The sequence below is a fragment of the Platalea leucorodia genome, assembly GCF_965183815.1.
Source record: "Platalea leucorodia genome assembly, chromosome: 1".
NCBI classification, from domain to species: Eukaryota; Metazoa; Chordata; class Aves; order Pelecaniformes; family Threskiornithidae; genus Platalea; species Platalea leucorodia.
The window spans coordinates 152,001,749-152,023,990 of record NC_138823.1 but is presented as its reverse complement, the minus strand read 5'-3'; the positions used below and the strand labels follow the sequence as shown (position 1 = coordinate 152,023,990).

At 41.8% G+C, this 22,242-nt stretch overlaps 1 protein-coding gene and 1 long non-coding RNA gene across 11 annotated transcripts in view; both read right to left on the bottom strand.

Annotated features, from left to right (window-relative positions):
• The window catches only part of SVIL (supervillin), a 65,817-nt gene extending 65,355 nt beyond the window's left edge, over nt 1-462 (bottom strand). For all 10 annotated transcript variants that reach the window (XR_014229060.1, XM_082320415.1, XM_082320418.1 and 7 more), the window contains exon 1: nt 414-462. The gene's annotated coding sequence lies outside the window, so the exon portion shown is untranslated. The remainder of the gene's footprint in view (nt 1-413) is intronic.
• Nucleotides 463-484: 22 nt separating this feature from the next.
• The window catches only part of LOC309594521, a 79,231-nt gene continuing 57,473 nt past the window's right edge, over nt 485-22,242 (bottom strand). The window contains exons 3-4 of the long non-coding RNA XR_014229068.1: nt 5,732-5,798; nt 485-505 (exon numbers count right to left, since the gene is read on the bottom strand). This is a non-coding gene — a long non-coding RNA (uncharacterized lncRNA). The remainder of the gene's footprint in view (nt 506-5,731; nt 5,799-22,242) is intronic.

The following is a 22,242-nucleotide window of genomic DNA, read 5'->3' as shown; positions in this document are numbered from 1 at the left end:
TCCAGCATGCAAGAGTAAAATTCAGCTTGTACTCGGTTGGTCATGCAAGCACAGTGATTCTACCAACCACCGAAGGGGACTGGAAAGAGCTATGACTACAAGCCAAGTTAATAACTTTGAATTCAGTATTAATCTAAGTGTACAAGGAAACCTCTCTGAAGTTTTGAATTTCAACTACTTCTTAACCTATTGAAAACTAGGTAAACAAAGCTGAACTTTATGAAGCAGGGACGTAACAAGGCCTTGTAAAAGAGTGTTGTGGTTCATCCCCTATGCATACTTCAGAGGGAAAAGAAAATTCATTTACAAAACACATGCCTAAGTGATTTTAACTGTGCCTTGCACTTGCATAGACTGAACTTCACATGCTGTTAAATTACCAATTGTGTTCATAACGTGTCTCCCTTACCTACCTTTTGGAAGTACTGCTAAGAGATTAGCATCAATATCCTTTGTGCTGTTTGCAAGTTCTTCTTTATCTTCAAATGAGAACTCCTTCTGAAAACTGAAAGCAACATCTGGTTTACAGAACTGTGGATGTTTCTGCTACAAATCAAATAAAGCCAAGATGTAACCGATTTACTGCAAGATATTCTAACAGAGATACCAAAGAAAATATTTTCCATAAGAATGAAATAAGAAATAACCCCAAGAAACTCACAAAGCCAAACCCAACATAACTTGAAACTTGTTTGGAACTGACTGTGACACATTTTTGCATTAAATTACTGACCGGAGACTGCCTTCAAAATGCTCTACTAGCAATTACATTTGAAATAATCTATATCAAATGATTCTCCATAAATATTAAAACATATTTCATCAAATGCAGTACTGTACGTACATTCCACCTAGAAGCCTTCCACACGACTGCCCTATTGTTGTTACTGCACTGATCTCTGGATCTTATATGGCTTATAATACACTAATATGAGCAGCAGATCATTTAGTTCTATACCTTGTCTTTTCAAAACAGAAAAAATGCCCATTTAGATGGCACAAAATACTTATTTAAATATGTTAATTAAATATACAAATTTTAACTGTAAAATGTAGGTGTCATAATGGTCTAAAGTAGATACTAACTGTCTAGAGAGACTTTTTGGAGGAACTGTTCCTCGTGGGTAAACAAAGCGAGATTTTTCTCTCCAATTACTAAAAATAGAGAGAAAACGGCTGTATTCTGCCATTATTATACCCCAACCAGGCATAAGAAAACTTTAATACTAGTCTTAAAACCTTCAGTAAACTGTGTAGACAGGTGTAACAGATACAAATCCCCACAGTGATCCTAGGCTCTTCATTTTGCCATGGTAGTGATGTGTCATATGATTTACAATCATTCTGACAACAGAAATTGCACAGCCTTACTGTTGGAAAATCCTTCCTTAGGACAGTTTTTAAATAGCTTTTTAAAGAATTGAATACCCTTTCATCACAGGTATTTGGCTGGAAAAGAAAAAACAGTAAAAAAAGAAAAAAATTCTGTACTCACTATTCCAGAAGAACATTTCTCATTGAAAAGAGTTTTAACATATAATGACTAACAACATTTTACATGAAATCCAAAAAGTATTTGCTTCTTTATCATTTATAAGTAATGTTCCTTTGTAAGAAGACATTGAGAAGAGAATAAAACCCTTGAAATGACAATAAAAAAACTGGGCTGTGTCACATTCAGGCACCATGCCACCTGCTGCAAATCGTCTCCAACAACTGCACTTACAGAAATTATTCCAGGTACTGCCAAGAAAAGCAATGTTAGCCACTACAGAAAACAGCAAGTAGAAGGTGAAGAGCTGCAAGAAGCTGTCGATTACAGAAAACTGCGTATCCTTACAGGGCAAAAACACTTTAATGGAACTAAACAAAATAAAAAGATAGCACAGAGCAGCCCCAAGCAAATAGGTGCATGTGTCATCTGAGACTGCGCAGAGACTCGGACAGTTAACTGTGTGTTTCTATATGCCTAACCCCACATTGCAAACGCTCCTGATTCTTATTAGCCTCACAATACGTTACTTTCTTACAGACACAGGTTCTGGAGAACCCCTAGGTCGAGAGACTCCCAGTTTCCATCTGAAAGCAGTTTCTACTCCTTTTGGCTGAGGATGAGTTTGAAAAATGTGAGTAATATTGGTCTAAGGCTATAAATCGAAACCAAAATTTATTTTGTCAAATCAATTTGATTACTTAATACTTGTCTCAGAAGTGCTGAGGGACCCAGCTCATGACTTTTGAATACCTGGGCTTTATTTAGCAGCATCTCCAACTGCTTCCATAATGCTTGCGACAGTGCAGCACCTTAAGTTTTCATAAACATGGGACTCTACAGAAAAGCATTCACTCATACAGCAAAATCTTTGTTTAAATTAAGTGCATACTAACATCCATAACTATGCCTCTATCCCACATGAATTTCCAAGGGTAAAATCATACAGAATCAGGACTGGCACCAGCTTGCTGGTTCTAAGAGGAATTGTATTATTGGATTGCTTGTGGATCCTCAACAAACTTTTAAATACTGTAAACTAGTTAAGTTCTCTCCTGCCCGTTCCTCCAAACTCCAGGGAGTTCCAGGGACTCTGAAGCCAGAGACCCTCTAAACCCAGTCTAAATGTCTTTCACTGGGTTTCCATCCATTTGTTCTTGTGCCGGTGTTGTTGGTTACCTTACTTATTTTTCTTAACAGAAGTTTTCCACATCTACTTAGCTTCCTCAAGGCAGGCTCTCAGTTTCATTGACTATCTGTAAAAATGCTCTCTACCTGTTCCAGTTTTAAGTCATCTTTTTTGTATATGGTGTCCAGAATGGGACAGTCTTGATTCCAGACCTAGGTCTCAGCAGTGTCTCATAAAAATAGGAATTTTAATAGAGAAAGCATTATTATATGACTAGCCAGATGAATGCCGGGTTCTACCACACATTTGCCTTTTTATAACTACACTATATTGGTTGCTCAATCCCGCATGAGAAACTAATATGCCAAGACTTTGCTTTCATCAGTTGCAAGTGACAGAAAAATTTATCAGCCCCCAATGCACAACTGTGCACTTAGTATTATTACATTACATCCCTTTTCTATTACTCCTCAAGGTCATCCAGTTCTTCCTGTATGTGAGCGCCCTCCTCCTCTGTACGGAGGGTCGCTTCCAACCTTTGCTCACTGGCAGATTTCATTAAAATTCTTTTAATAACCACAAACTTCTTAAGCTTAACCCTCGCTGGGCTACACGGCACCACAGGTTATCTGCTTTGTCCAAGTCTCTTCACAGTTACCCTTATGCCCTCATTTTCCATTTCGCTCTGGACAGACTGTCAACTTTTATTTACTTGTTTATTTTTAAATTATTAAGTATTTTCATATACTGACTATTTTATCCACAATGGAGGAGTTTTTCCTCTTCAGAGGCATTTTTGCTTTCTCTTGCAAAGCTGCAGGTAGCATTGCTTGTTTTAAATATCTGCATGTTAGAAACACAAAGTCTTTTAAACTGGTGTATCGATTACATTGCTTTAACTTGCACAGAGAATTCAGAGGCAAAGCACTGCTCTGGAGATGATACAGTCAAGCCAAACAATTGGGTATTTATAGATACGTATATAAAATTAGTTCTAAAAATGAAAGTCGGCATATTTAGGACATGTCACAGTATTCAATAAGAACATTCATTAGGAATCTAAATTGAGTCGGAATGATGTTAAAGCAATTCCAACTAGTAAAAAAAAAAATAAAAATTACAGGACACTACTCATAAGGGGTTTTAAAAAAATATGCTCCTAAGTAATTCCTCACCAAGGCTTCCCTTTTTCCTCAAAGGGATCTATCTATCCAGATGTCTCCCTGCTTTATGAGTTTCTCTGCTAAAGGAGCAGTTGCAACAACAATTTAGTTGCTTAAGCAGATTCAGACAATCAGACTAGGCTTGCCAAGTATATCGTACCTTCAAACTCATCCACAACCCTATTCTAGAAGTATGGCAACTACATCTACTCACCTTTGCTTAATTTCTCAAGTCATGCTATAAATCTAGGTGCAGATTCCAAGCAGCAGCTCCAGGAGCTTCTGCACTGAACAGCTAGGCTATGCACATTCATTATTAAAATAATTTAAGGCATACTTGGGTTTCTCTAAATGAAAACAAAACAAAAAACTGTAGAAGTTCGCAAGAACTCTTTCTTCTTAAAGGCCCTGTTAAATCTAGATACTGAAAGAGGAACTTCTCCTCCTTTGCTTGCCTGAAATATAGCCTGGGATCATGGTTCATGAAATGCAATCAACAGCATGAGGTCCCACAAGTTTGTTTCGCACAGGATTTGCGTGTGGTTTGGCCTCAGGTTCCCAGCAAACTCATTATACTTTCCAAGGTTCAGAAATTCCCAAGATTCCTATTAAAACACAGGCAACAATATTTCACAACCTCAATAGTTTTTCTTTAAAAACAATGTATAATGTGGCATTAGTAGAGTATTTGATAGTCTCAGTAGTTATACTGCTCTATGCAACTTCCAAAGTAAGTATGGGCTGCTTCTATACATCAGGGATTCCAGGCTGAAAACTTCATCTGCTGCTGCAGCAGCAGCATACAGTTTCTAAATAGCTGTCCCACTAACCTAGTTACATGCCCAAAAGCAAGCAGAAGTTTGATCCAAATGCCACTGGTAACACTGCCCTGCCATCTGGATTAAAGCTATGTGATATACTCAGATTTTGTGATTGGAACACATGCTTGAAAATCCACTTGTATACCTGCCAGCTAGGTGCTTGGTGTTCATTTTTCTTCTTGTAGTCTACCTCCAGGAGAATTTCCTTCCCTGGACTCTTACATAAATGGTCCATTCTACAGTCACATCCTTCTCTACTACTCTCATTTCTACTTTCCCCTACCTGCCTTCCATAATGCAATACGTCTTTTACACATATTCCCTCCGTTTCTCTAAGAAACAACACGGCAGGGAATCAGGTGCGCTCCAGAAGGTGCGTGTTTACTGAAAAGATGCTTGCAAACATCAGCCTGGGTGCCTAAGGCTGGTGGATTCCTATGCAGCTGAGCCAACAAAACAGCTGGTTGCTGGAGGAAGAGCCATTTCCCAACTCCCTGACCTCCTCGCTGCACCATTATGAATGAGTCCAGCAAGCACAAAGGTGGACACCAAAGAGCAGTCTGAGTGAAGATGGGAAGAGAGAGCAAATGTGACCTGCCACCTTGCTTAACTGTGAACTATATCCCCATACTCAGCCTTGTGGAACTGTGCCTTAAGATTACAGGCACAAGGCAGCGTGGCCCTGGCAAGGAAGCAGCAAGTCACCTCTCCATTCATCTCTGCGGTGTCCCCCTCCCGTGTGCTGACAAAGCTCTCTGCATGACTGTATAATTAATTCACTCACTTCAGCCACCTTCTTTTTCAGACAGATCAGTTTTCCAAGCTGGTTCACTAAATGTCTGTACTGTGTCTGTGCCATTGAAGGAAAAATGGGCATTGCAGTGGCAGGAGGCTCAGTGCAGAGTGGGACTCTTCCCTTAGCAATGCCAGCTATAAATTTTCACATTACTTAGGAGGTAGTTGGTGTTTTCAACACCTGTTCAGAGCATCTGCTTTATGCCAAGGCTTGGTCCTGCAAGAGGACCAATAATCATTTTCCCTGACAAAAGAATAAATGTAAACAATGACTGCAAGTTACAATCATGCAAGCGGTCATCTTCACTGGGCAAGAAAAACTTGACCTTACCTTAACGCTCTCTTCCTTTGGAGCAATCGTGAAGGTTTAAATCTGACTGAGTTTCCTTTGTCAAAATCTGTGAAATGAAAAAAACCACACCATAGTGAAGATGCTTTAATAAACGGGAAACTTTTGGGAAACTACGTTATACTCTCCAATCACAGTCCTTTTCCACTGGAAAAGACTGTACAAAGGCCTTCCTTCTAGTCAAAGGAGGATAAGCTGGCATGTCCAAGATGACGATAAACCAAAACGTTGCAAAAATGAGTACAGACAGTAAACACATCAAAAGCGTCAACACTTTATGGAATTGCCACATTCTAATCTAATTCATGGTGTAGCACTGCAGCCTGGGGCTATCATTTAAACTCCTTGACTCAGTTTTCCAGCCTATAAAATGGGCGGCAGACATGTTTATGAAGCACTCTGCAAATGAGAAACGCTGCAAGTAGCAAGAGTCTTTTGGCTGCAGCCTACCAATACTATAAAAACTGCATATTCACTGCAGAAGGCAGAGATGCCCAGCTGAGGATCTGTTGCAACAGCAGTATTACACTATCCGAGACAGAAATATTTCTGAAGGTTGTCTGCTGTTTGGAAGCTCCCATTTTTTACTGAATAGCCTTAGAACATGCTTACTGTCAGAGATGAACATGTGTTTACACTGAGAGCAAGATTGTGTCGGATGCAGCCTTATATTCAAAAAGTATGTATTATAAAGCCACTAGTTCCCAAACCTTTGTGAACCATAACAAGCAATGGGCAATCTCGCCCCTCTCCCCCCAGATTTAACTTTTTCATTTCTGCAGTCAAGAGCATCATCAGAGGGTCTAAACAATGACCAGTGCTCCAAGAACCGGCTGCCTCCATTCAGCAATGAGGATGCTATTAAGAGACCTTGGAGAACTGCTCGCCAGGGAGCAGGGGAGCACCTGGTCTGTGACTGCTGTTGAAAAACACATGAAGCTACTAATAATTTACTCCCAATGGGAAAATTGCCTTCCGTACCATCTGTATTAAGTCAACTACCCCAAAACCCTAAATTAATAAACAATTGGTCACTGATGCAGCGTTCATTTTATTTTTCAAAGATAGACCTGAATATTACACAGCCTGGACTTCAGAACATTTCAAAAGCAGCAACATCCCTTTTACTTTACCTCAGAAATGAGATTTAACTATTTCAAAGAAGAATTAACTGGCAAAAAAATATTTTTTGCTTATACAAAATATTTTTAAATCTTGGTAGGATGTTTCTTATTTTTGCAGAAAGGGTTTAATGAAACTTATTATAGCTGACAATATAGATCTTAATTTAGAGAATGTATCTTTTGTCTATGCCTTTCAAAACTTTTCACCCTCCTCTCTTCCACTTCTTTCTGCCATCTCTCCAGGTAAACACATTAAAAAAAAAAAAAAAGAGAAAAGAAAAAGAAAAAAGACCATTTTAACAGCTTGATAAAGAGGCTTAAAATGTGCAAAACAGCATTTTTTAGGCATCTGCTACAAGTCACTGCAGATTTCAAGCAGCTTTGCTAATAGCATTCTTCAACTTTAATAGGCAACTTTTTCCTGTTTTTGTTAACATTCATTTTCTCTTTCCAAGTAAATGGAGAATAATGCATGCAGATTACACAGAAACATCTTGTTAAGACCGAAAGAGTATTTTAAGAAAAACAGTATGAATGGTATATAAATCATTGTATTTTATACTACAACATTAAAAAGAATACCCCACGCCATAAGTATCCTCTAAAAAGGCCAGATTTACATTACTGTGAGAAGAGTATGTAGTAACTTAAAAAGCCCAGCTCGGTATCAGCTCAGCTAATCAGAACCAGGAATATCTTAAATTTATAGCCATTCTAGCGGGTTATAACCCATGCTATAGTTTTTGGCACTAAACCAGCTGTCCACCATGAAAACCACAGGCAGACCACAGAGAAATTCTCCCTACCCTAGCCAAAACTGGAGAGGGGATATGAGAAGGGAGGAAAGTAGCTTTCATTGCTTTGCTGGGAGAAGGGAGGGAGAAGGGCTGCTAAGAGGGAGCACACAAGCCCGTCTGACTCTTGCTACCCATTAAACACATTCAGTAACATTCATACATACCACATCTATAATGCCTCAAATACATCTTAAAACTTTGCTGTATTTCACAGGAGCGAGCTCCTCTCTTTGCCCCCCACAAACACAGAACATCCAAACAGACAATTATATTTTGTTACACAGTTTTGATATTTTATGTATTTCCTCCTGTTCAAATTAAACCCCATGTGGGAGGATTAAGTCCAATAAAACTAACTTACTACAATATGGAAGTCTTAAAATTAAATACAAACACAGGAGAAAAAGTAAAACAACTCTGCTTCAAAAGAAAATAAATATGCCCACAAGAGAAACATCAGTTTGACACAGTCTTAATTCAATAAAGAAAAAACCCCACCCGATACACAGAAGGAAAAATCTTTGCAATAGCATTTTGTTCCTTCTTTCACTGAAGAATTCTAAACATGCTCATAATCACATTAAAATAATATTAAATATTTGTATTTAAAATTAAGAGTATATTTACTGAAGTGTAAATCAAACTTGCTCGCAAGTTTAACCATTTGTTCAATCTAGTCCCCCTCCCTCTTAGGTACAAACTACCAGATAAAACCACTATCCATAGTTTAATACGTAGGAAATTAAAAATGCTGAATTAAAAAAAAAAAGTAGATGCAACCTTCCAGTATTACTTAGTATATTTAAAGGCACTAAGTCAGTGGCAAGCTAAGCTAATTAAAAGATCCATCTAATCGGATCTTTCAAAAGTGTCCTTTAGGAAACAATGAAATAACCTAGGTGACTAACTGCATACCGATTGCTAAAGTAGCTAATGTGGCTGCAGAAGATCCAGTCAAACAATATTTACACATGCATACTTATTTACGAGAGAGACTAAACACACACAAATGAACTGCATTTTCTTCTATTTACTTGGAACTCTTACCTTGCTCCTCAGAGTATTTAACATTTCCCAAATAGCTGGAGATCCAAGGATTTCTGAACATGGTTGCACAAACAAAGGATTCAGCAAAGAGAAACTACAATAGCAGCTAATTCTCAACCAGCCACAGCCCTAGGCCTGTCTTAGCAATATCGTGTAGAGATTTTTCATAGCACAGGAGTGGAGCTGTCAGGCTATCGCGTCCCAGGGAGTACAGTAAATGCATAGCAATAGGCTGCAAGCTGGAGCAGCTCAAGCCAGTAATCAGATTACAAACAGAAATTAGGCACATGAATGCTAAAACAGATTGGGCAATAGTGATTGGGAGATTTATAATATTACCACTTCAAAGATACGGCCAAATCACACATTATATTCCTGCAAAATGAATGCAGAACCCCTAAATCCTCATATTAAAAAACAAAAAAAAAAAAAAAAAAGAAAAAAGAAAAAACCTCCAAGAGGAGGAATAATTCCTTCCTATCTCTAATCAGGATAAACTGCAATGCTTGTTTAAGAAAAACACATCCAGGCTGCCAAAAAATGGACTCTGTTAATCATATCATTATGCTAAACGTTTTGCCTAACTATTAGTTGGAATGTTTGAAACAGACAAGATTTATGGATAACATATGAGCAAAATTGCTGGTGGGGGTGGGGATTTAAGAACAGACACCACAGCTCCAAATATTTTAATTTGAGACAGAAGGTGTAAAATTGCACAAAAGTACTGTCTAGCTACCATATTTTTTCATTAAACAGATTTGATGGATTTTGGATTGAAGAGTCGGAACCCTTTATAGTTCATTTTGAAAGTCTGGAAGTATTTGTTCAAAATGGTGCAATAACCCTGGCTCAGTCTTCCGCACTGAACTACCTGATCACCTAACACACGCACACAAAGAAGCATTAAATATGTGACTGAAACAGGTCCGTGCACTTAACCCCATCCAACCAGAGGCAGTAACTGCCTACTAGCTTCCCTCCAACAGACTTCTTTCCTTCAAAAAGATTTCAACTAGTATCAGTAGAAAACTCACTGCAAGGCTAAGGTTGTCAGGACCATGAAAAAGTAGCCTAGAAACAGAAGACTGAAGTTCTTGACTTTTCTTACCTGTTTTTATGATACCTGGTACAACAAGACCCTGATCCATGCTGGAAGCTCTGTGTACAGGCAAAACATAAGCAGTGATGCTGTGAAAGAGACTCCTTAACCACAAGTGAAAAACATCATCTATCAAAAACCTATTAATTTCTGCTGGCTCACCATGAAGTTGTATTTAGCTTGTCTAGGTCATCAAAACACTGCTTTTCATGCTAGCAAGTTCTTGCAATGGGCAGAAGAATATGTGCTCCATCTTGTCTCATGCTCCTACCATTTGTATTAATTTATTTATTCATTCTTAACGTGAATAATGTTGGAGTCACCTTAAGGAAAAACCTTTTATTAGCTGATCTTTCAACAGTACAGAGCACCCTGGAACAAGAGTCACCCAACACACAGAAAGTGGCATTGAAGCCTCTGACTCACCAAGTAATATCCTCTGCTCAGAAATATCTGATGGTACATACCACATTTTTTTCTTTGCCTGTAACGTTACTGGCTCTCACGTTTAATTCTAACCACTTCACAGCACTACCCGTAGAACACAAATCGAACAGTGCTGTGGTCTCTTGACCAGCTGTGAAGGCCTACATGTACTTGAGCCTAGCAAATACGAAAGCAGCAACAAAAAATGTAATCTGTTGATGCTGGTTCAAACTTGCCATTAACCTGGAAATCTACTTTATGGCCTAGACATAAGTGCAGGTGTGCTTAAAACACAAAAACAAAACAGTGCAGAAATAACAAAGCTGCTGCTGCTGACAGCTAATGGGGACACTCTGGACCAGTATCTGTGTGGGTATATCAATAAAAGAGATGCCCAGTTCTGAAAAGGTCCCTTCTTTCCGAACCCTGCCTGTGATGACTGCTTACTTGATCTTGTGAATAGACGCATTATTACCTGGAGCATTTTTAAAGCACCTGTAACTCATCTGGTAACAGTAAGGAAACTGTTTCTCGTAAAGTGCAGATAAATAACACTCATTTGATAAATCTCATGGCTGCAGCCTTTAGCAAGGTTGAAGAAGTTAAGACTTGACAGCTGAGCTGATGTAATAGCTCACAGCTGCCAAAAAAGACAGTCCTACCTGTTTCTCTCTGCAGGACCTCTGCTAGGTCCTGCTTCCCTAGTGACCGACCCAGTCAGATGACTAAACTGGTAGTAAACATTCTCTTTTATTTTTGCTGGGTTTGCTTTTCAGAAGGTGCCAGAACAAAGAAAAAGGCACAGGATCTTAGGATCAGGAAAGCAATCAACCCTTCTGGCTAACAAAGGAGGTGAGCTCAGCTCAGTAGTCATCCCCGAGTCTGGTGATGTCCCATATGACAGAGGAGAGGTGTGTTTGTATTTGTGGAGGGAGGGGACAGGCTCCCACATTCCTCTGCTGTACATCATCTCCAACATTTTGTTCTCAGCATTCTTCTGGGGAATAAGGTGCAGAAGGTAAAGCATTGAGCTGCAGAAAAAATCTGGAGTGCCTTTCACAAATATGTATATTTTAAATGGGTTCTTGCTTGTGCTGTTCAAATTCTACTCACAGAATGCAGTAAGAAGCCAGTTTCTCCAACAGCTCTGGCTACCACCTGGGAAGAAATACTTGTGATAGGCTCTGGTGCAAGTAGGACTACTTTCCCTACTATTTACAGCTGGCAGGTCAAGAACACAGGGGCCATCTCATGGGACCAAAGAGAATTATTACAGAGGAAAGTAAAATATCCAATAAAAGGAACACCTGTATCAAGGTCTTCACAAAAAAACCCCACCCATAGTCTAGAGTTTGGCTTCAAGCTCTCTTCATGTTAGGTTGGAAGATGGTCACCAGTCATTGCTCTGTGCATATATCTATGAATTCACATTAATGTCACTGCTGTTAATACTAAAACTGTTGCTACCGTGCAGAATCTGTGACCCCAGAGCTTGTTCAGCTTCTCTTCAAGATGAGGGGTATGTCCCAACACTGCTTCCAATATTAAAACTCTTAATGCCAAGAGATGCTGGAGAATTAGGGTATTACACCAATGCTACGCACTTCACACAGATCATTGGGAAGATGTAACTATAGGTAACTGACAACTTCCCTCCCTCCTTTCCATCAAAAAGGGATCACCTATTGCAAGACAGGTCTCTATGCTGTCCCTTAACCAGCGCTGGCAGTGGAGAAGACACCTTGATAAAAGCACTAAGTCAGCGGGGTCAAGCAATGGTATAAAGAAAAGAAGTCTTAGATTTAGCTTTTTGCTGCTTGTTTGTAAACATTAGGCTTAAGAGCAAGTCTTTCCCAGAAGAAAAGAAATCCATCTCCAAACACTTCATGGGAAGAAGGAAGAGTATTTTGTCCTTCAAATAGATCCAGTCTCCAGGACCTACAAGTATGCTCAGCCAAACTATGTTATCAAGGCTGCGTTACAAATCGGTAGTAATGTTCTTGTCCTCCTCTGCCGTCATTAATTCTTGAGCATTAGCAGCCTCCAACATAAGCAAACAAAGAGAGAACAACAGTTCAGGCTAGAAAGGGGGGCAGCCCAGCTGGAAGTTACGTTTGCAGTCATCTGGGCAAAGAGCTAGAGGTTAAGCATGCATACATTTCAAATCTGAGACTGCTCATGAAAGACCAGCTGGCAGCTAAATGTTGTTCTGAAGCTTCCCACAGGAAGAGAAGGAAAATATCTTCCTTTTGTCTGGCAAAACTAATCACTGTAATCAAAGCTGGAGTTAAAACGGCTTGCAAAACTGTTCCCAACTTACAGGGCTGCCAATCCCAAAGCACTGAAAAGTTATGAATCAGGTCCCACCAAGATCAAGTCTCTACTCTTTCTGAATTTTGATTGCTTATGAATTATATTTAGAAGTGTTCCTCTGTGATAAGGAGAACTAGATACTTTGTTTTGACTTGCAGTTATCATAAAAACAAAAATCAAAGAAGCCCATGACAGCTGTTTGAAGAAAGCGTAAAAATAATAATAAAAAAAATATCAAGAATGCACAGGAAAGAAAACCCACAGTGACTGCAGAGGAACTTTCAGCACATATGCTAGTTAGGGAAGCAGGAGTCTGACCAGCACAGAAAACTGAGATGATCTGTATAAACAAGATGATGAAATCATATTTTCATCCACACTTAGAGGTAGAGGTCTAAAGGAGATCATGACTTTTATTCAACTGCTCTTCTGGACAATGAGAGCAGCCTTGGAATAGCAAGTCAAAGTAAGCTGTGCCAAGATCTGAGATGCTGTGGATGATCGCAAGAATGAAGGTCAGAAGAGAAGGCTAAACCAGACCACTATCTTCCATCACTCCATCTGATCTCCCCTCCCAGGCTCCAGGCTACTTGCCCACCCCAAGCCACCCTGTCAGTTTTTGGCATATAGGATCATAGAATGGTTTGGGTTGGAAGGGACCTTAAATATCATCTAGTTCCAACCCCCCTGCCATGGTCAGGGACACATTGCACTAGACCAGGTTGCTCAAAGCCCCATCCAACCTGGCCTTGAACACTTCCAGGGATGGGGCATCCACAGGTTCTCTGGGCAACCTGTTTCAGTGCCTCACCACCCTCATAGTGAGGAATTTCTTCCTTATATCTAGTCTAAATCTACCCTCTTTCAGTTTAAAGCCATTACCCCTTGTCCTATCACTACATGCCCTTGTGAAAAGTTCCTCTCCAGCTTTCTCCTAGGCCCCCTTCGGGTACTGAAAAATTGCATGTAGGCATGTGTTTCTGAAGGTAAGTGGCAAGGCACTACAAGAGCCTCCTTTTTCTTAAGTCCCCTTCCTCCCACTCTCCAGCAATTTCTGCCAAGGTGTTCAAGAAATAAGTTAGCGCAAAGCTAGAGGACAGGTCAAAAATCTAACAGAAGATTACTTCAGTAGTATAATCACTTAACAGAAAGCTATTGTCTCAAGTCATGTTCAAGCATCCTAGCTTGCAAACACAGTATGTATTCTGGGTTGGCAATGCCAGTCAGTCTTCTCCAAACCCCACGTACGTGGGCAAGTGATATTCTCATTTCCTAAATGGAGGCCATTTGTACGGACTTCTAAACTAAAGTTTCCTGACATGGTATCATCCCTCCCGTGGGAAGCAAGTTTAATCCTTTGCACTTCGCTTTTTTCCCCCACCACTTCCACTGTGCAGCAGTTTTTGAATAATGATCCTAGTAAGAAGACTTCTGCTTTTTGGCTGGAGATTATGTTTTGGACAAGTCTTCAGATAAACTTCAGCACTGCATCACCTATGTGGTGTACTTTAAAACAGGTCATGTGCAAAGAGATGAAGAAAGCTGGTTAGTAAGTGTCATAAAGGGGACTAACTTTTTTAGGACAAGATGACAGAAGTGTTAAAAGAATATGGATGGTCTTTTTGTACTGAATATTTACTCATGTGCTCTGGGAAAAGGGAGAACAACAGGTATTTTTCCACACATACTCTAAAAAACCTTTCAGTCTCTGGATTACTATTTCAGATTTGAAGAAATCTCACTAAAGTCATTAATTTTAGGACTCAAAAATCTCCTAAAAGGAGATTGGGGTATCTTTCACTCTTGCAACACATTTTCAGAATAAGGAACATGAAGGTAATGTCCCCTGACATTCCTACATCTCATATCACAAAACTGTATGGCAAGACCGTAGCATAATTAAAGATCTTCAAGGTTTTCCTCGTCAGGAGTAGGATCAGTCTAGACTAGCTCCTTAAAGGAAGTTCAAAGGCCACGCACCCCTCTCCTGTGTGGTAATCAGATATACCAGTGAGGCACATTATCCGACTTGAGTCGGACCTGTTTGTCTGTGGGCCTGAAATGCTCACAGAAGATGTCGGGCGTGCACCAGGCCAGGGTTAGGCATGGACTGAGCAAATGGCTGGAAACGAGGGATAAGGCAGGAACTCCTGTCCCAGCAGTACATACAATTTAAATTATTAAACAGACAAAGGACTTTGAGGAGACAGGGGTTTTTACCTAGCAAAACAATATCTGAGAGCATGTCACACCATGGCTCACTGTAAAGCAGCTGCAGTTCAGACTGTGAAGGCACAGGGTTAGCCAGGCTCTGTGGGCATCCTTCACTGAAGTCATGACACAAGCAGCAGTTTCTTCTTTACCACTGCAGTGAATGAGAGCTTTGCTGCTGCAACGACGGAGAGCTTAAACTGCTGTTGGGAGAGACTGTTTGCAGAACTCCTGTCCTCCAAACAAGCAGCCAGGGTTTCTAGGATGGATTTCCCCATCTTCTGACGCTTCCAGTCTCTTCAGTCTCCAGAAAACTTTCCCCCAGAGTGCAATACAACCAGCGCAGGGCTGTCTCCTTGCCTGGAGTGGCAAGTGGCTTTGTGCAGCTAAGCAACGCAAAAAGCACAGCCATGCTACTGAGTTTTCTCCTGGCTGCTCCTGAACACCTCTGCACCGTTATCTCTGCACGCGTGTGAAAGCCCAATAAGGGAGCAGAGAGAGGCACGCATACCACAAGGAAGAATTTATAACAAAGTTATTTGGCTCTTCGCGATAGTCATCTAAGGAAAACATAGATTTTGTTTACCACTGTGATGTGACATTTTGCAGGCCACATCATAGCCCTGCATACTTACCTTTAAATATAACTGTCATTTTCAAGCCTCAGGCAGACAGCAGCCTTGCAGACAACAAATCCATGACCCCAGCTCCCATCCTGTTTATAGCATGTTGCAATGCTTTCTCAGAAAATTAAGTATTCAGTAAAAGAAATAAAGAAAAAGCACGTGCTTTATTCAAGAGCCGATGGTCAAGGTAGGACAGCTCAACTACAAGTAGTGTCACTGAAAATAACGTCACTATGAAAAAGCACGTGTACCAGGCTTAATTTGCATCCAGCATGGCTAAGCAAAAATTCACAAGGAAAGACAATCTGGTTAGCACAGTGATGCTACAGTTCTGGAGCCTGTTCTCTAGAGAGCAGGTTTAAATTCATAGCAGCCACGGCCTTTTCTCTTTATTGCCCTCATACACTCCCAAGGCCCCTGCAAAAAATCACTAACGTGCCCAGTGCTCAGGAGGGTACCAATCACTAACAGCAAGTTAATCACAAGTCAGATCTGAAGAGCTTTCCCAGAGCTGCCCAGGAAAGCTTGCACAGCACCTGCCTGTATTGTACTTGTCTAAATCTATGGGTATTTTACTAAAGGAAAAACACACTGACTTTTTTTTTTTTTTAAAGCCTTCTTCCATGTGAAAGTCAGTTTTTATAAGGCGGGTATGAAGAAACCTAGTCGAGTCCTGGTCTGCACACAGGCAGTGAGTGCCAATATTCCCCTTCTCCTGGGAGCAGGATCATTGCTTTAGCCAGTAGCAAACAGTCTTCCAATAAAGGGCATAGAACTGCACAAGAAGAGAGAAGAAACAAGTCCTGAAGTCATACAAAAAAATTAATTCCTCTTAGTTCAGGTGTGTCTCTGAAAGCAGGCAGCACAAGGAATGAAAACACACTTCTTAGCAAAGGCCACGGCAAAGTGTTCCAGTATATGGAATGACAGCGTGAACTGGTGTCCTAAGGTTACAACCAAGCACATCAAAAACATGTCAGGAAAGAGAACTACAGCTATTAACTTTTACACATAGGATCTTATTTTTTTAAAGCCACTCTAGCACAATTCTTTGTATTTGCCAAGCAGAGCTCAGTCTCTGACAGCTGCGCTCAGACAGCAGCAGCTCCGTGGCAGCACACTGTCAGCGCCGCAGTACTGGGTCGTCTCTCCCGGGGTCTGGGCTGGATCCGTTCTGGGCTGCGCGCTCTCCGCCGCCATCCAGCATGTTCTGTCCCCAGACGCCGCCGCCGCGGCTTGCCTAATAAGGCCACACGCGAGTTGACTGGCTGGCTTATAGGTCACTCCGTGTTTACCTTGCAAGCCGGCGGCACAGCAGCGGCGGGAGCCTACCTACCCCTTCGGCAGGCGGAGGGGGCTCGGGCAGCCCTCCTGCACAGCTGGGCCACCGCTCTGCCATCCCTGCGCTGGCAGAGCCACGGGAATCTCGGCAGATCAGCGCTGGGCAGGAGCTCTCACTGCTCCTACACGAGAGGTTTAAGCTCAGCCAACGCTCACAGCGGAGGGAGACATACTTCAGTTTTACCACAGGCAGTGTGAAACCGCAGCGAGTGCAGGTACAGTTTTCACCACAGCACATTTTAGGACCACTAGACTGAAAAAATAATCAGGTTTCTCACTGCATGAATTGCTCGAAAGTAGGCCAGCAGCGTGGGTATAAACAGCCACCTTCACAGCTCCAAGACAGCAGACAGGTACTTGTCAAACATCAGAACCAAGTGAACTAGATGAAAGCAGTGTACAGATACTCATCTGAACACTACTATTTAATTATTGAATACTCTTGATCAGTTATGGTGTGATTCACTGCAATTCAGACAGATGGCTTCAAAAGTAATGATTTACTCTCCCCAAAATAGTTATCTGGCAAAAAAAACGTGCTTCTGCTGCTTGCTGCCTCTCTTGCGGTTCAGACTAGTTTTTGCTTTATACCTCTCCCAAGGTAATTTCAAGATGCTAGATTTGGACACCATCCTATCCTCTTTCCCAGCACAGAGTCTGCAAGGAAAGCCACAAGGCTAGTCTGTGGTTGGAGCCGGCAGACAGAGGAGAGCAGCAGGGGTCACCTCCTCCCGCAGCGCTGCTGCGGTCCCCTCCGAGGGGCCGTTCAGAGTGGCTTCGGCCCTCCAGGGCAGTACAGACAGTGCACTTCTGTCCTTCATTCCCCCCACGTCTGGCACTGAACAGTAAAGAACCAGGACAGTTCAGATGTTATTTGTACCCTGATATTTCTAAAATCAGCATCCAATCTTCTAAGCACTTTGCTGCCTTGAATGAAGCATCCCGGCGAGTGTGCTGCCGGAGCGCTGGCAGAGACTGGCCCCAGTCAGCAGGGACGGGCACAGAGAGCACAGGTCTGTGGGAGGGCACTGGTGAGCAAACTGAGGATCCTGCCCATTGCCCTGGAAACTTTCAGTTCTTACATTTTGTAAACTCCGTATCACAGCTCCTTAGTACTAGAAAAAGGACAACACCCTGTAAGGCTTAAATACCTACCTAGTACCACCAGATGTAACAACGCATTTACCAAATGAGTCTCACAGCTAGAAAAATCTCTAACACGCAGGGAGTAAAACTAAACCATGACTACCACCCCACTGAAAGAAACCAAACTGCCACAGTTATGTCCCGTTCCTGCAATGAACCAGGGGTTCACACTATTATAATTAAAAGCAACAGCATATATGGCCGACTCACTCTTTAAATAGTGCATGTTAAAAATTGCAGCTGGGAATCATGCTGACAATTTGTAAGCTTAGCCATTATTCTGGGCTGAAGCTGTGCCCAGATGCACACAGATCTTGGCTCAGAACTGCTGATTTTCTGCTAAAAGTCTATTCTCACCCAATATATGCTTCACTAATACAAAGAAATGGAGCACACACACTCAAAAAAGGGCCAGTCAGACACGATTACACACAAGTTGTCCTAAAATAAGCTAATTCACTTTGTGTCCAATTTGCTTAGATCAGCACCATGATATGCTCTTATGACTAACATCAATAATGAATGCTGTGGGAAACTAAACAACACACTAGGAATAAGATGGACTGGTGTGTGTGCATCAGACGTGTTAACAGAGTTTTAGGAAGAAGTCGGGACAGCCCTGAACTATGGAAGTCAGTCACACTTCACAGACGTCCAGGCTGGGACAAGAGAAAACCTATTGGGCTAGCGCCACTCGCTAGAGGAAATGGGTTCACCCATTCGCTCCTGGTCTCTCAGGACACAGGCTGATAAACTCAAAGTACCGGGGGGAACACTGTCTCTCCTTTTGGTAAAAAAGGAGAATCTCAATAAACTCAGGCACACACAGAAAAAATACTGTGACACCCTCAGAGGTGACTGCTTATTTGACACCAGTTAACTTAGGACCATTTGTGTAACTGCACGCTAGCAAATGCTTTCAAATGTTTTTATGCTTTTGCAGTTTTAATTCTAAATGGGAGGTAAAGTAACAGCTGACTTTTCTCCATTCTAACACTCCCATTTTCCATCTTTGCTCACAGACATTAAGAATTCCAAAAGACAGGCTTCAGGAAGGAATTTTTGGGACAGTTTAGAAATAAAACAGTATCTCCTCCACTGTGCTAAAGGTGGGGAAAAAAATGAAAAAAGAATTAACCTTTTTTTACCTGTATTCTGAATATCTTAAATGCAAAAGGACACCAAAGTGGTAGAGAAGTCACCCTCACGAAGAAGCATGCCTTTTTCATTGCTCAGGACAAAGCACAGTTACACCTGCCTCAGTTATATACTGACTGGTGCAGAGCTAGAGAGAAAAGTTTGCACTGAATTCTTCAAGAACAGGGTAGAAAAGTAATTTCAGCAAAATCTATGCATATCAAAAGTGATGCTGAAAGAACAGAGTAATGGCTCACCTAAGACCTCTACTTTAAATCAAGGGCGAAGAGTTTTTTTCCGCACGCACTCCCCCAAACAGGCCACTTCCCCCAGTGACCATACAAGGGTGGGCTGCCACCCCAGCCCTCGGTGACGTGGAGGAAACATCTACCACATCATCAACCCCTGCGCGCTGCAGGCACACACACACGGAGAGGACAGGTTGGGTTCCAGGGAGGCAACAGGGAGGTGTTCTTCCCCCGGTGTACAGATGGTCAGTTCAAGCTCAAAAGCAAAGCATCGTGACTTTGTTCAACTGACATGTAGCAAACAGAGAAAACAGCCCACAAATGAAAGAACAAGGGCGGTTGCCTGGGGAGATGAGAGGTGGGAGGAGCTCAGCTGGACTTGCCCCAAAGTTCACGCATCTTCCCCAGACTAAAACTGCCATTCCCAGCTCTACTCCTTGTAGTCGCCTAGCTCTCACCCTTGCCAAGCCCTTTCTTCTGATTTTATTTCTGCTGCCTTCTGCATACCTCCGCCTTCCTCCTGTACCCTATCCTATGGGTAATCCCACCGCACTTGTATTCTTCAGCGTTTCCAAATCTACTTCCACTTCTGCCCTGGCTCCTCCCCAGCTCCCACTGCAGACTGTCCCATTAGAGACCCAGTCCCACCCCAGTGGCTCCCTTTACCCACTCCACTCCACCTCCTCCCCAAACCAGGTCACCTTCTTAAGCAGGGTTTTGTTTTCCTTCTCCAGGAGGCTTTGGTAAAGGGCTGTCCAATCTAGCAGACTTGATACTTCTTCTTGCCTTTACTAGGCGAGATCTGCACATGGAAAACTAAGGATGTGCATTCGTGAGAGCTGAACCAACCTGGAGCACACAAAGCTTAAGTTCAGCAGCACACTATGGAGCAGGCCAACAACCGGAGGGTGATAGTGTAAGCATGCTGATAGTCTTGGACACTTTTCTTCTGCAGGTAAATTCCCTCCATCAGTCAACTTGTTCGTCCCATGAATAGCATCAAAGGAATGCTGTGCTGTTTGAAGAGAGGCACTGAGCATGTGTAAGGGAAAAAAAGAGACATCCCTTAAAAGAGAGAAAAGATAGGCAGCTTGAACAAATTAGAGTTGGAAAGAATTAAGGACTCCCTAGATGTCTTGATAGTCATTGGTTATTACAGTAATACACTAACAACCAGTTACAGAAAGGGTGCTGGACTAGGTCCTTGCAAGGCAGGCCTTACAACCCAGGTTTTGAAAATATACCTGCAGCAGTATTGGTCTACAAGTGAGGCAAAACCACTGCTGAGGAATAGTGCATTATCATCGAAATCGCAGACAGGCACAGCACAATGCTTCTCAGCCAGCAGGACACAGTGGGACACAGCCCTGTGCCAGGTGATGCTACAAAATCCTCAGTCCCTAGGGGCCTGTCACGCGTGAACGCAGTCTGGTGCTGAGCTAAATGTTCAGCTACCTCAGACGCCGCAGCAATACGTTCAGCTGCTGCAGGAGGACAGAGCTCAGGAGGGGCTGCAAAACCCAGCAGGGAAATGGGGCAAGTTCTGCAGCAAGACTTTGCCACCCACACCACACTCTCTCCAAATAAAAGACTGTGTCGTTCTCAGGAGCAACGAGATGTCGCAAGCCTTGGGGAATTTTGGGGTGCGTGGACCCTGAGAAGCTTCATTGTTAAAATGCCCCATCATCCTCACAGGCCCCACAGCCACAGCTAAGGCTGGACCCACAGTTCGTGATCCAAGCAATAAACGGCAGCTGTACGTGAACTTCAGCGCCTTAACAGAGCATGTATGGGACAGGTACACAAGAAATTCACTGAAATGCGCGTAGTTTATTTTCAGCACAGTGCCCTGCTCACGGAGTCTGCAGAAAAGTATTCTTATGGCATGAAAATAGTCCTTCTTCCTACAGCAGGGAGCCTCCGGGAGCCATTTGGGATCTTTATTTCAGTACCCCAGCACTACTGGCACATTTACCATTAAGTTCTATATCAACACTCCACACAAAGGATTTTGAAATCCAAGCAAGATGCTTGTTTTCCTCACTGCCTTTCGACACCTGGCCTGATTTTTATAAGTGCTAATGGAAAAACTGAGTAAAATAAAGCAGTAGAAGAGCTAGGTAATCCAGCAGCTTCTCTAAATAAATGATTTAACAATTTGTTTCGCACTTCAGCACACACATCTCTTGCTTTGACTTAAAAAAAATCAAGTTCTTAAATAGTCAAATAAACAGAAAAAAGCTCAGTCAAGGCTACAAGATAGTCTAAATGTCTTGAATTGTAAGTGTATTGCTTGCCAATGGCTTTAAGTCAAACTACAGCAGTATTTTAAACTCCCATGGAAAGTATGCCTGCATTAAAACTCAGTACAAGAAACTTAAACATCCCGACAGCATGTGGCCATGCATGAGATCACTGTGAAAAGCTGCAGTATTTTCTTCAGCTCTTTATTTTCATTTCCTGGGAAGTTTGAAACCATAATCAGCAGCTTATATCCAAAGTCTAGATGTCAAGACAGCACAGACTGGAGTAAGTCCAGGAGTTGCATTAGCTCACAATATGCAGTAAAGTAACAAAATCCTATCCAAGGAGATCCGGAGCACTAGCATGCTATTTAATGAAGGCTGAACAAAACTAGAGGATTGCTGCTAGAGAGGACACTAAATATGGGTTTCATTTGGAAAGCATAATTTCATTTTTATAGTCAAATTCTCACTTTCTTCCCTCAAGGGTATGTGTTTGTGTGTGTGTGTATGTGACAGAATCCTATTAAACAATTTGGCACATGTAAATTCTCAACTAGTTGCTTTTTTGGGAGCTTTTTGTTTGCCAAGAATTATCTGTATTTCTTGCAAGTCATTATGAGGACCAGTGTGAGAGCATTCAGTTTTGATATTTCAAGGGTCTGAGGGTGTGTAAAAACCATCTGCATAGAAACTGGATTTTACAAAGTGTTCACAGGAAAAAAGTTTGGT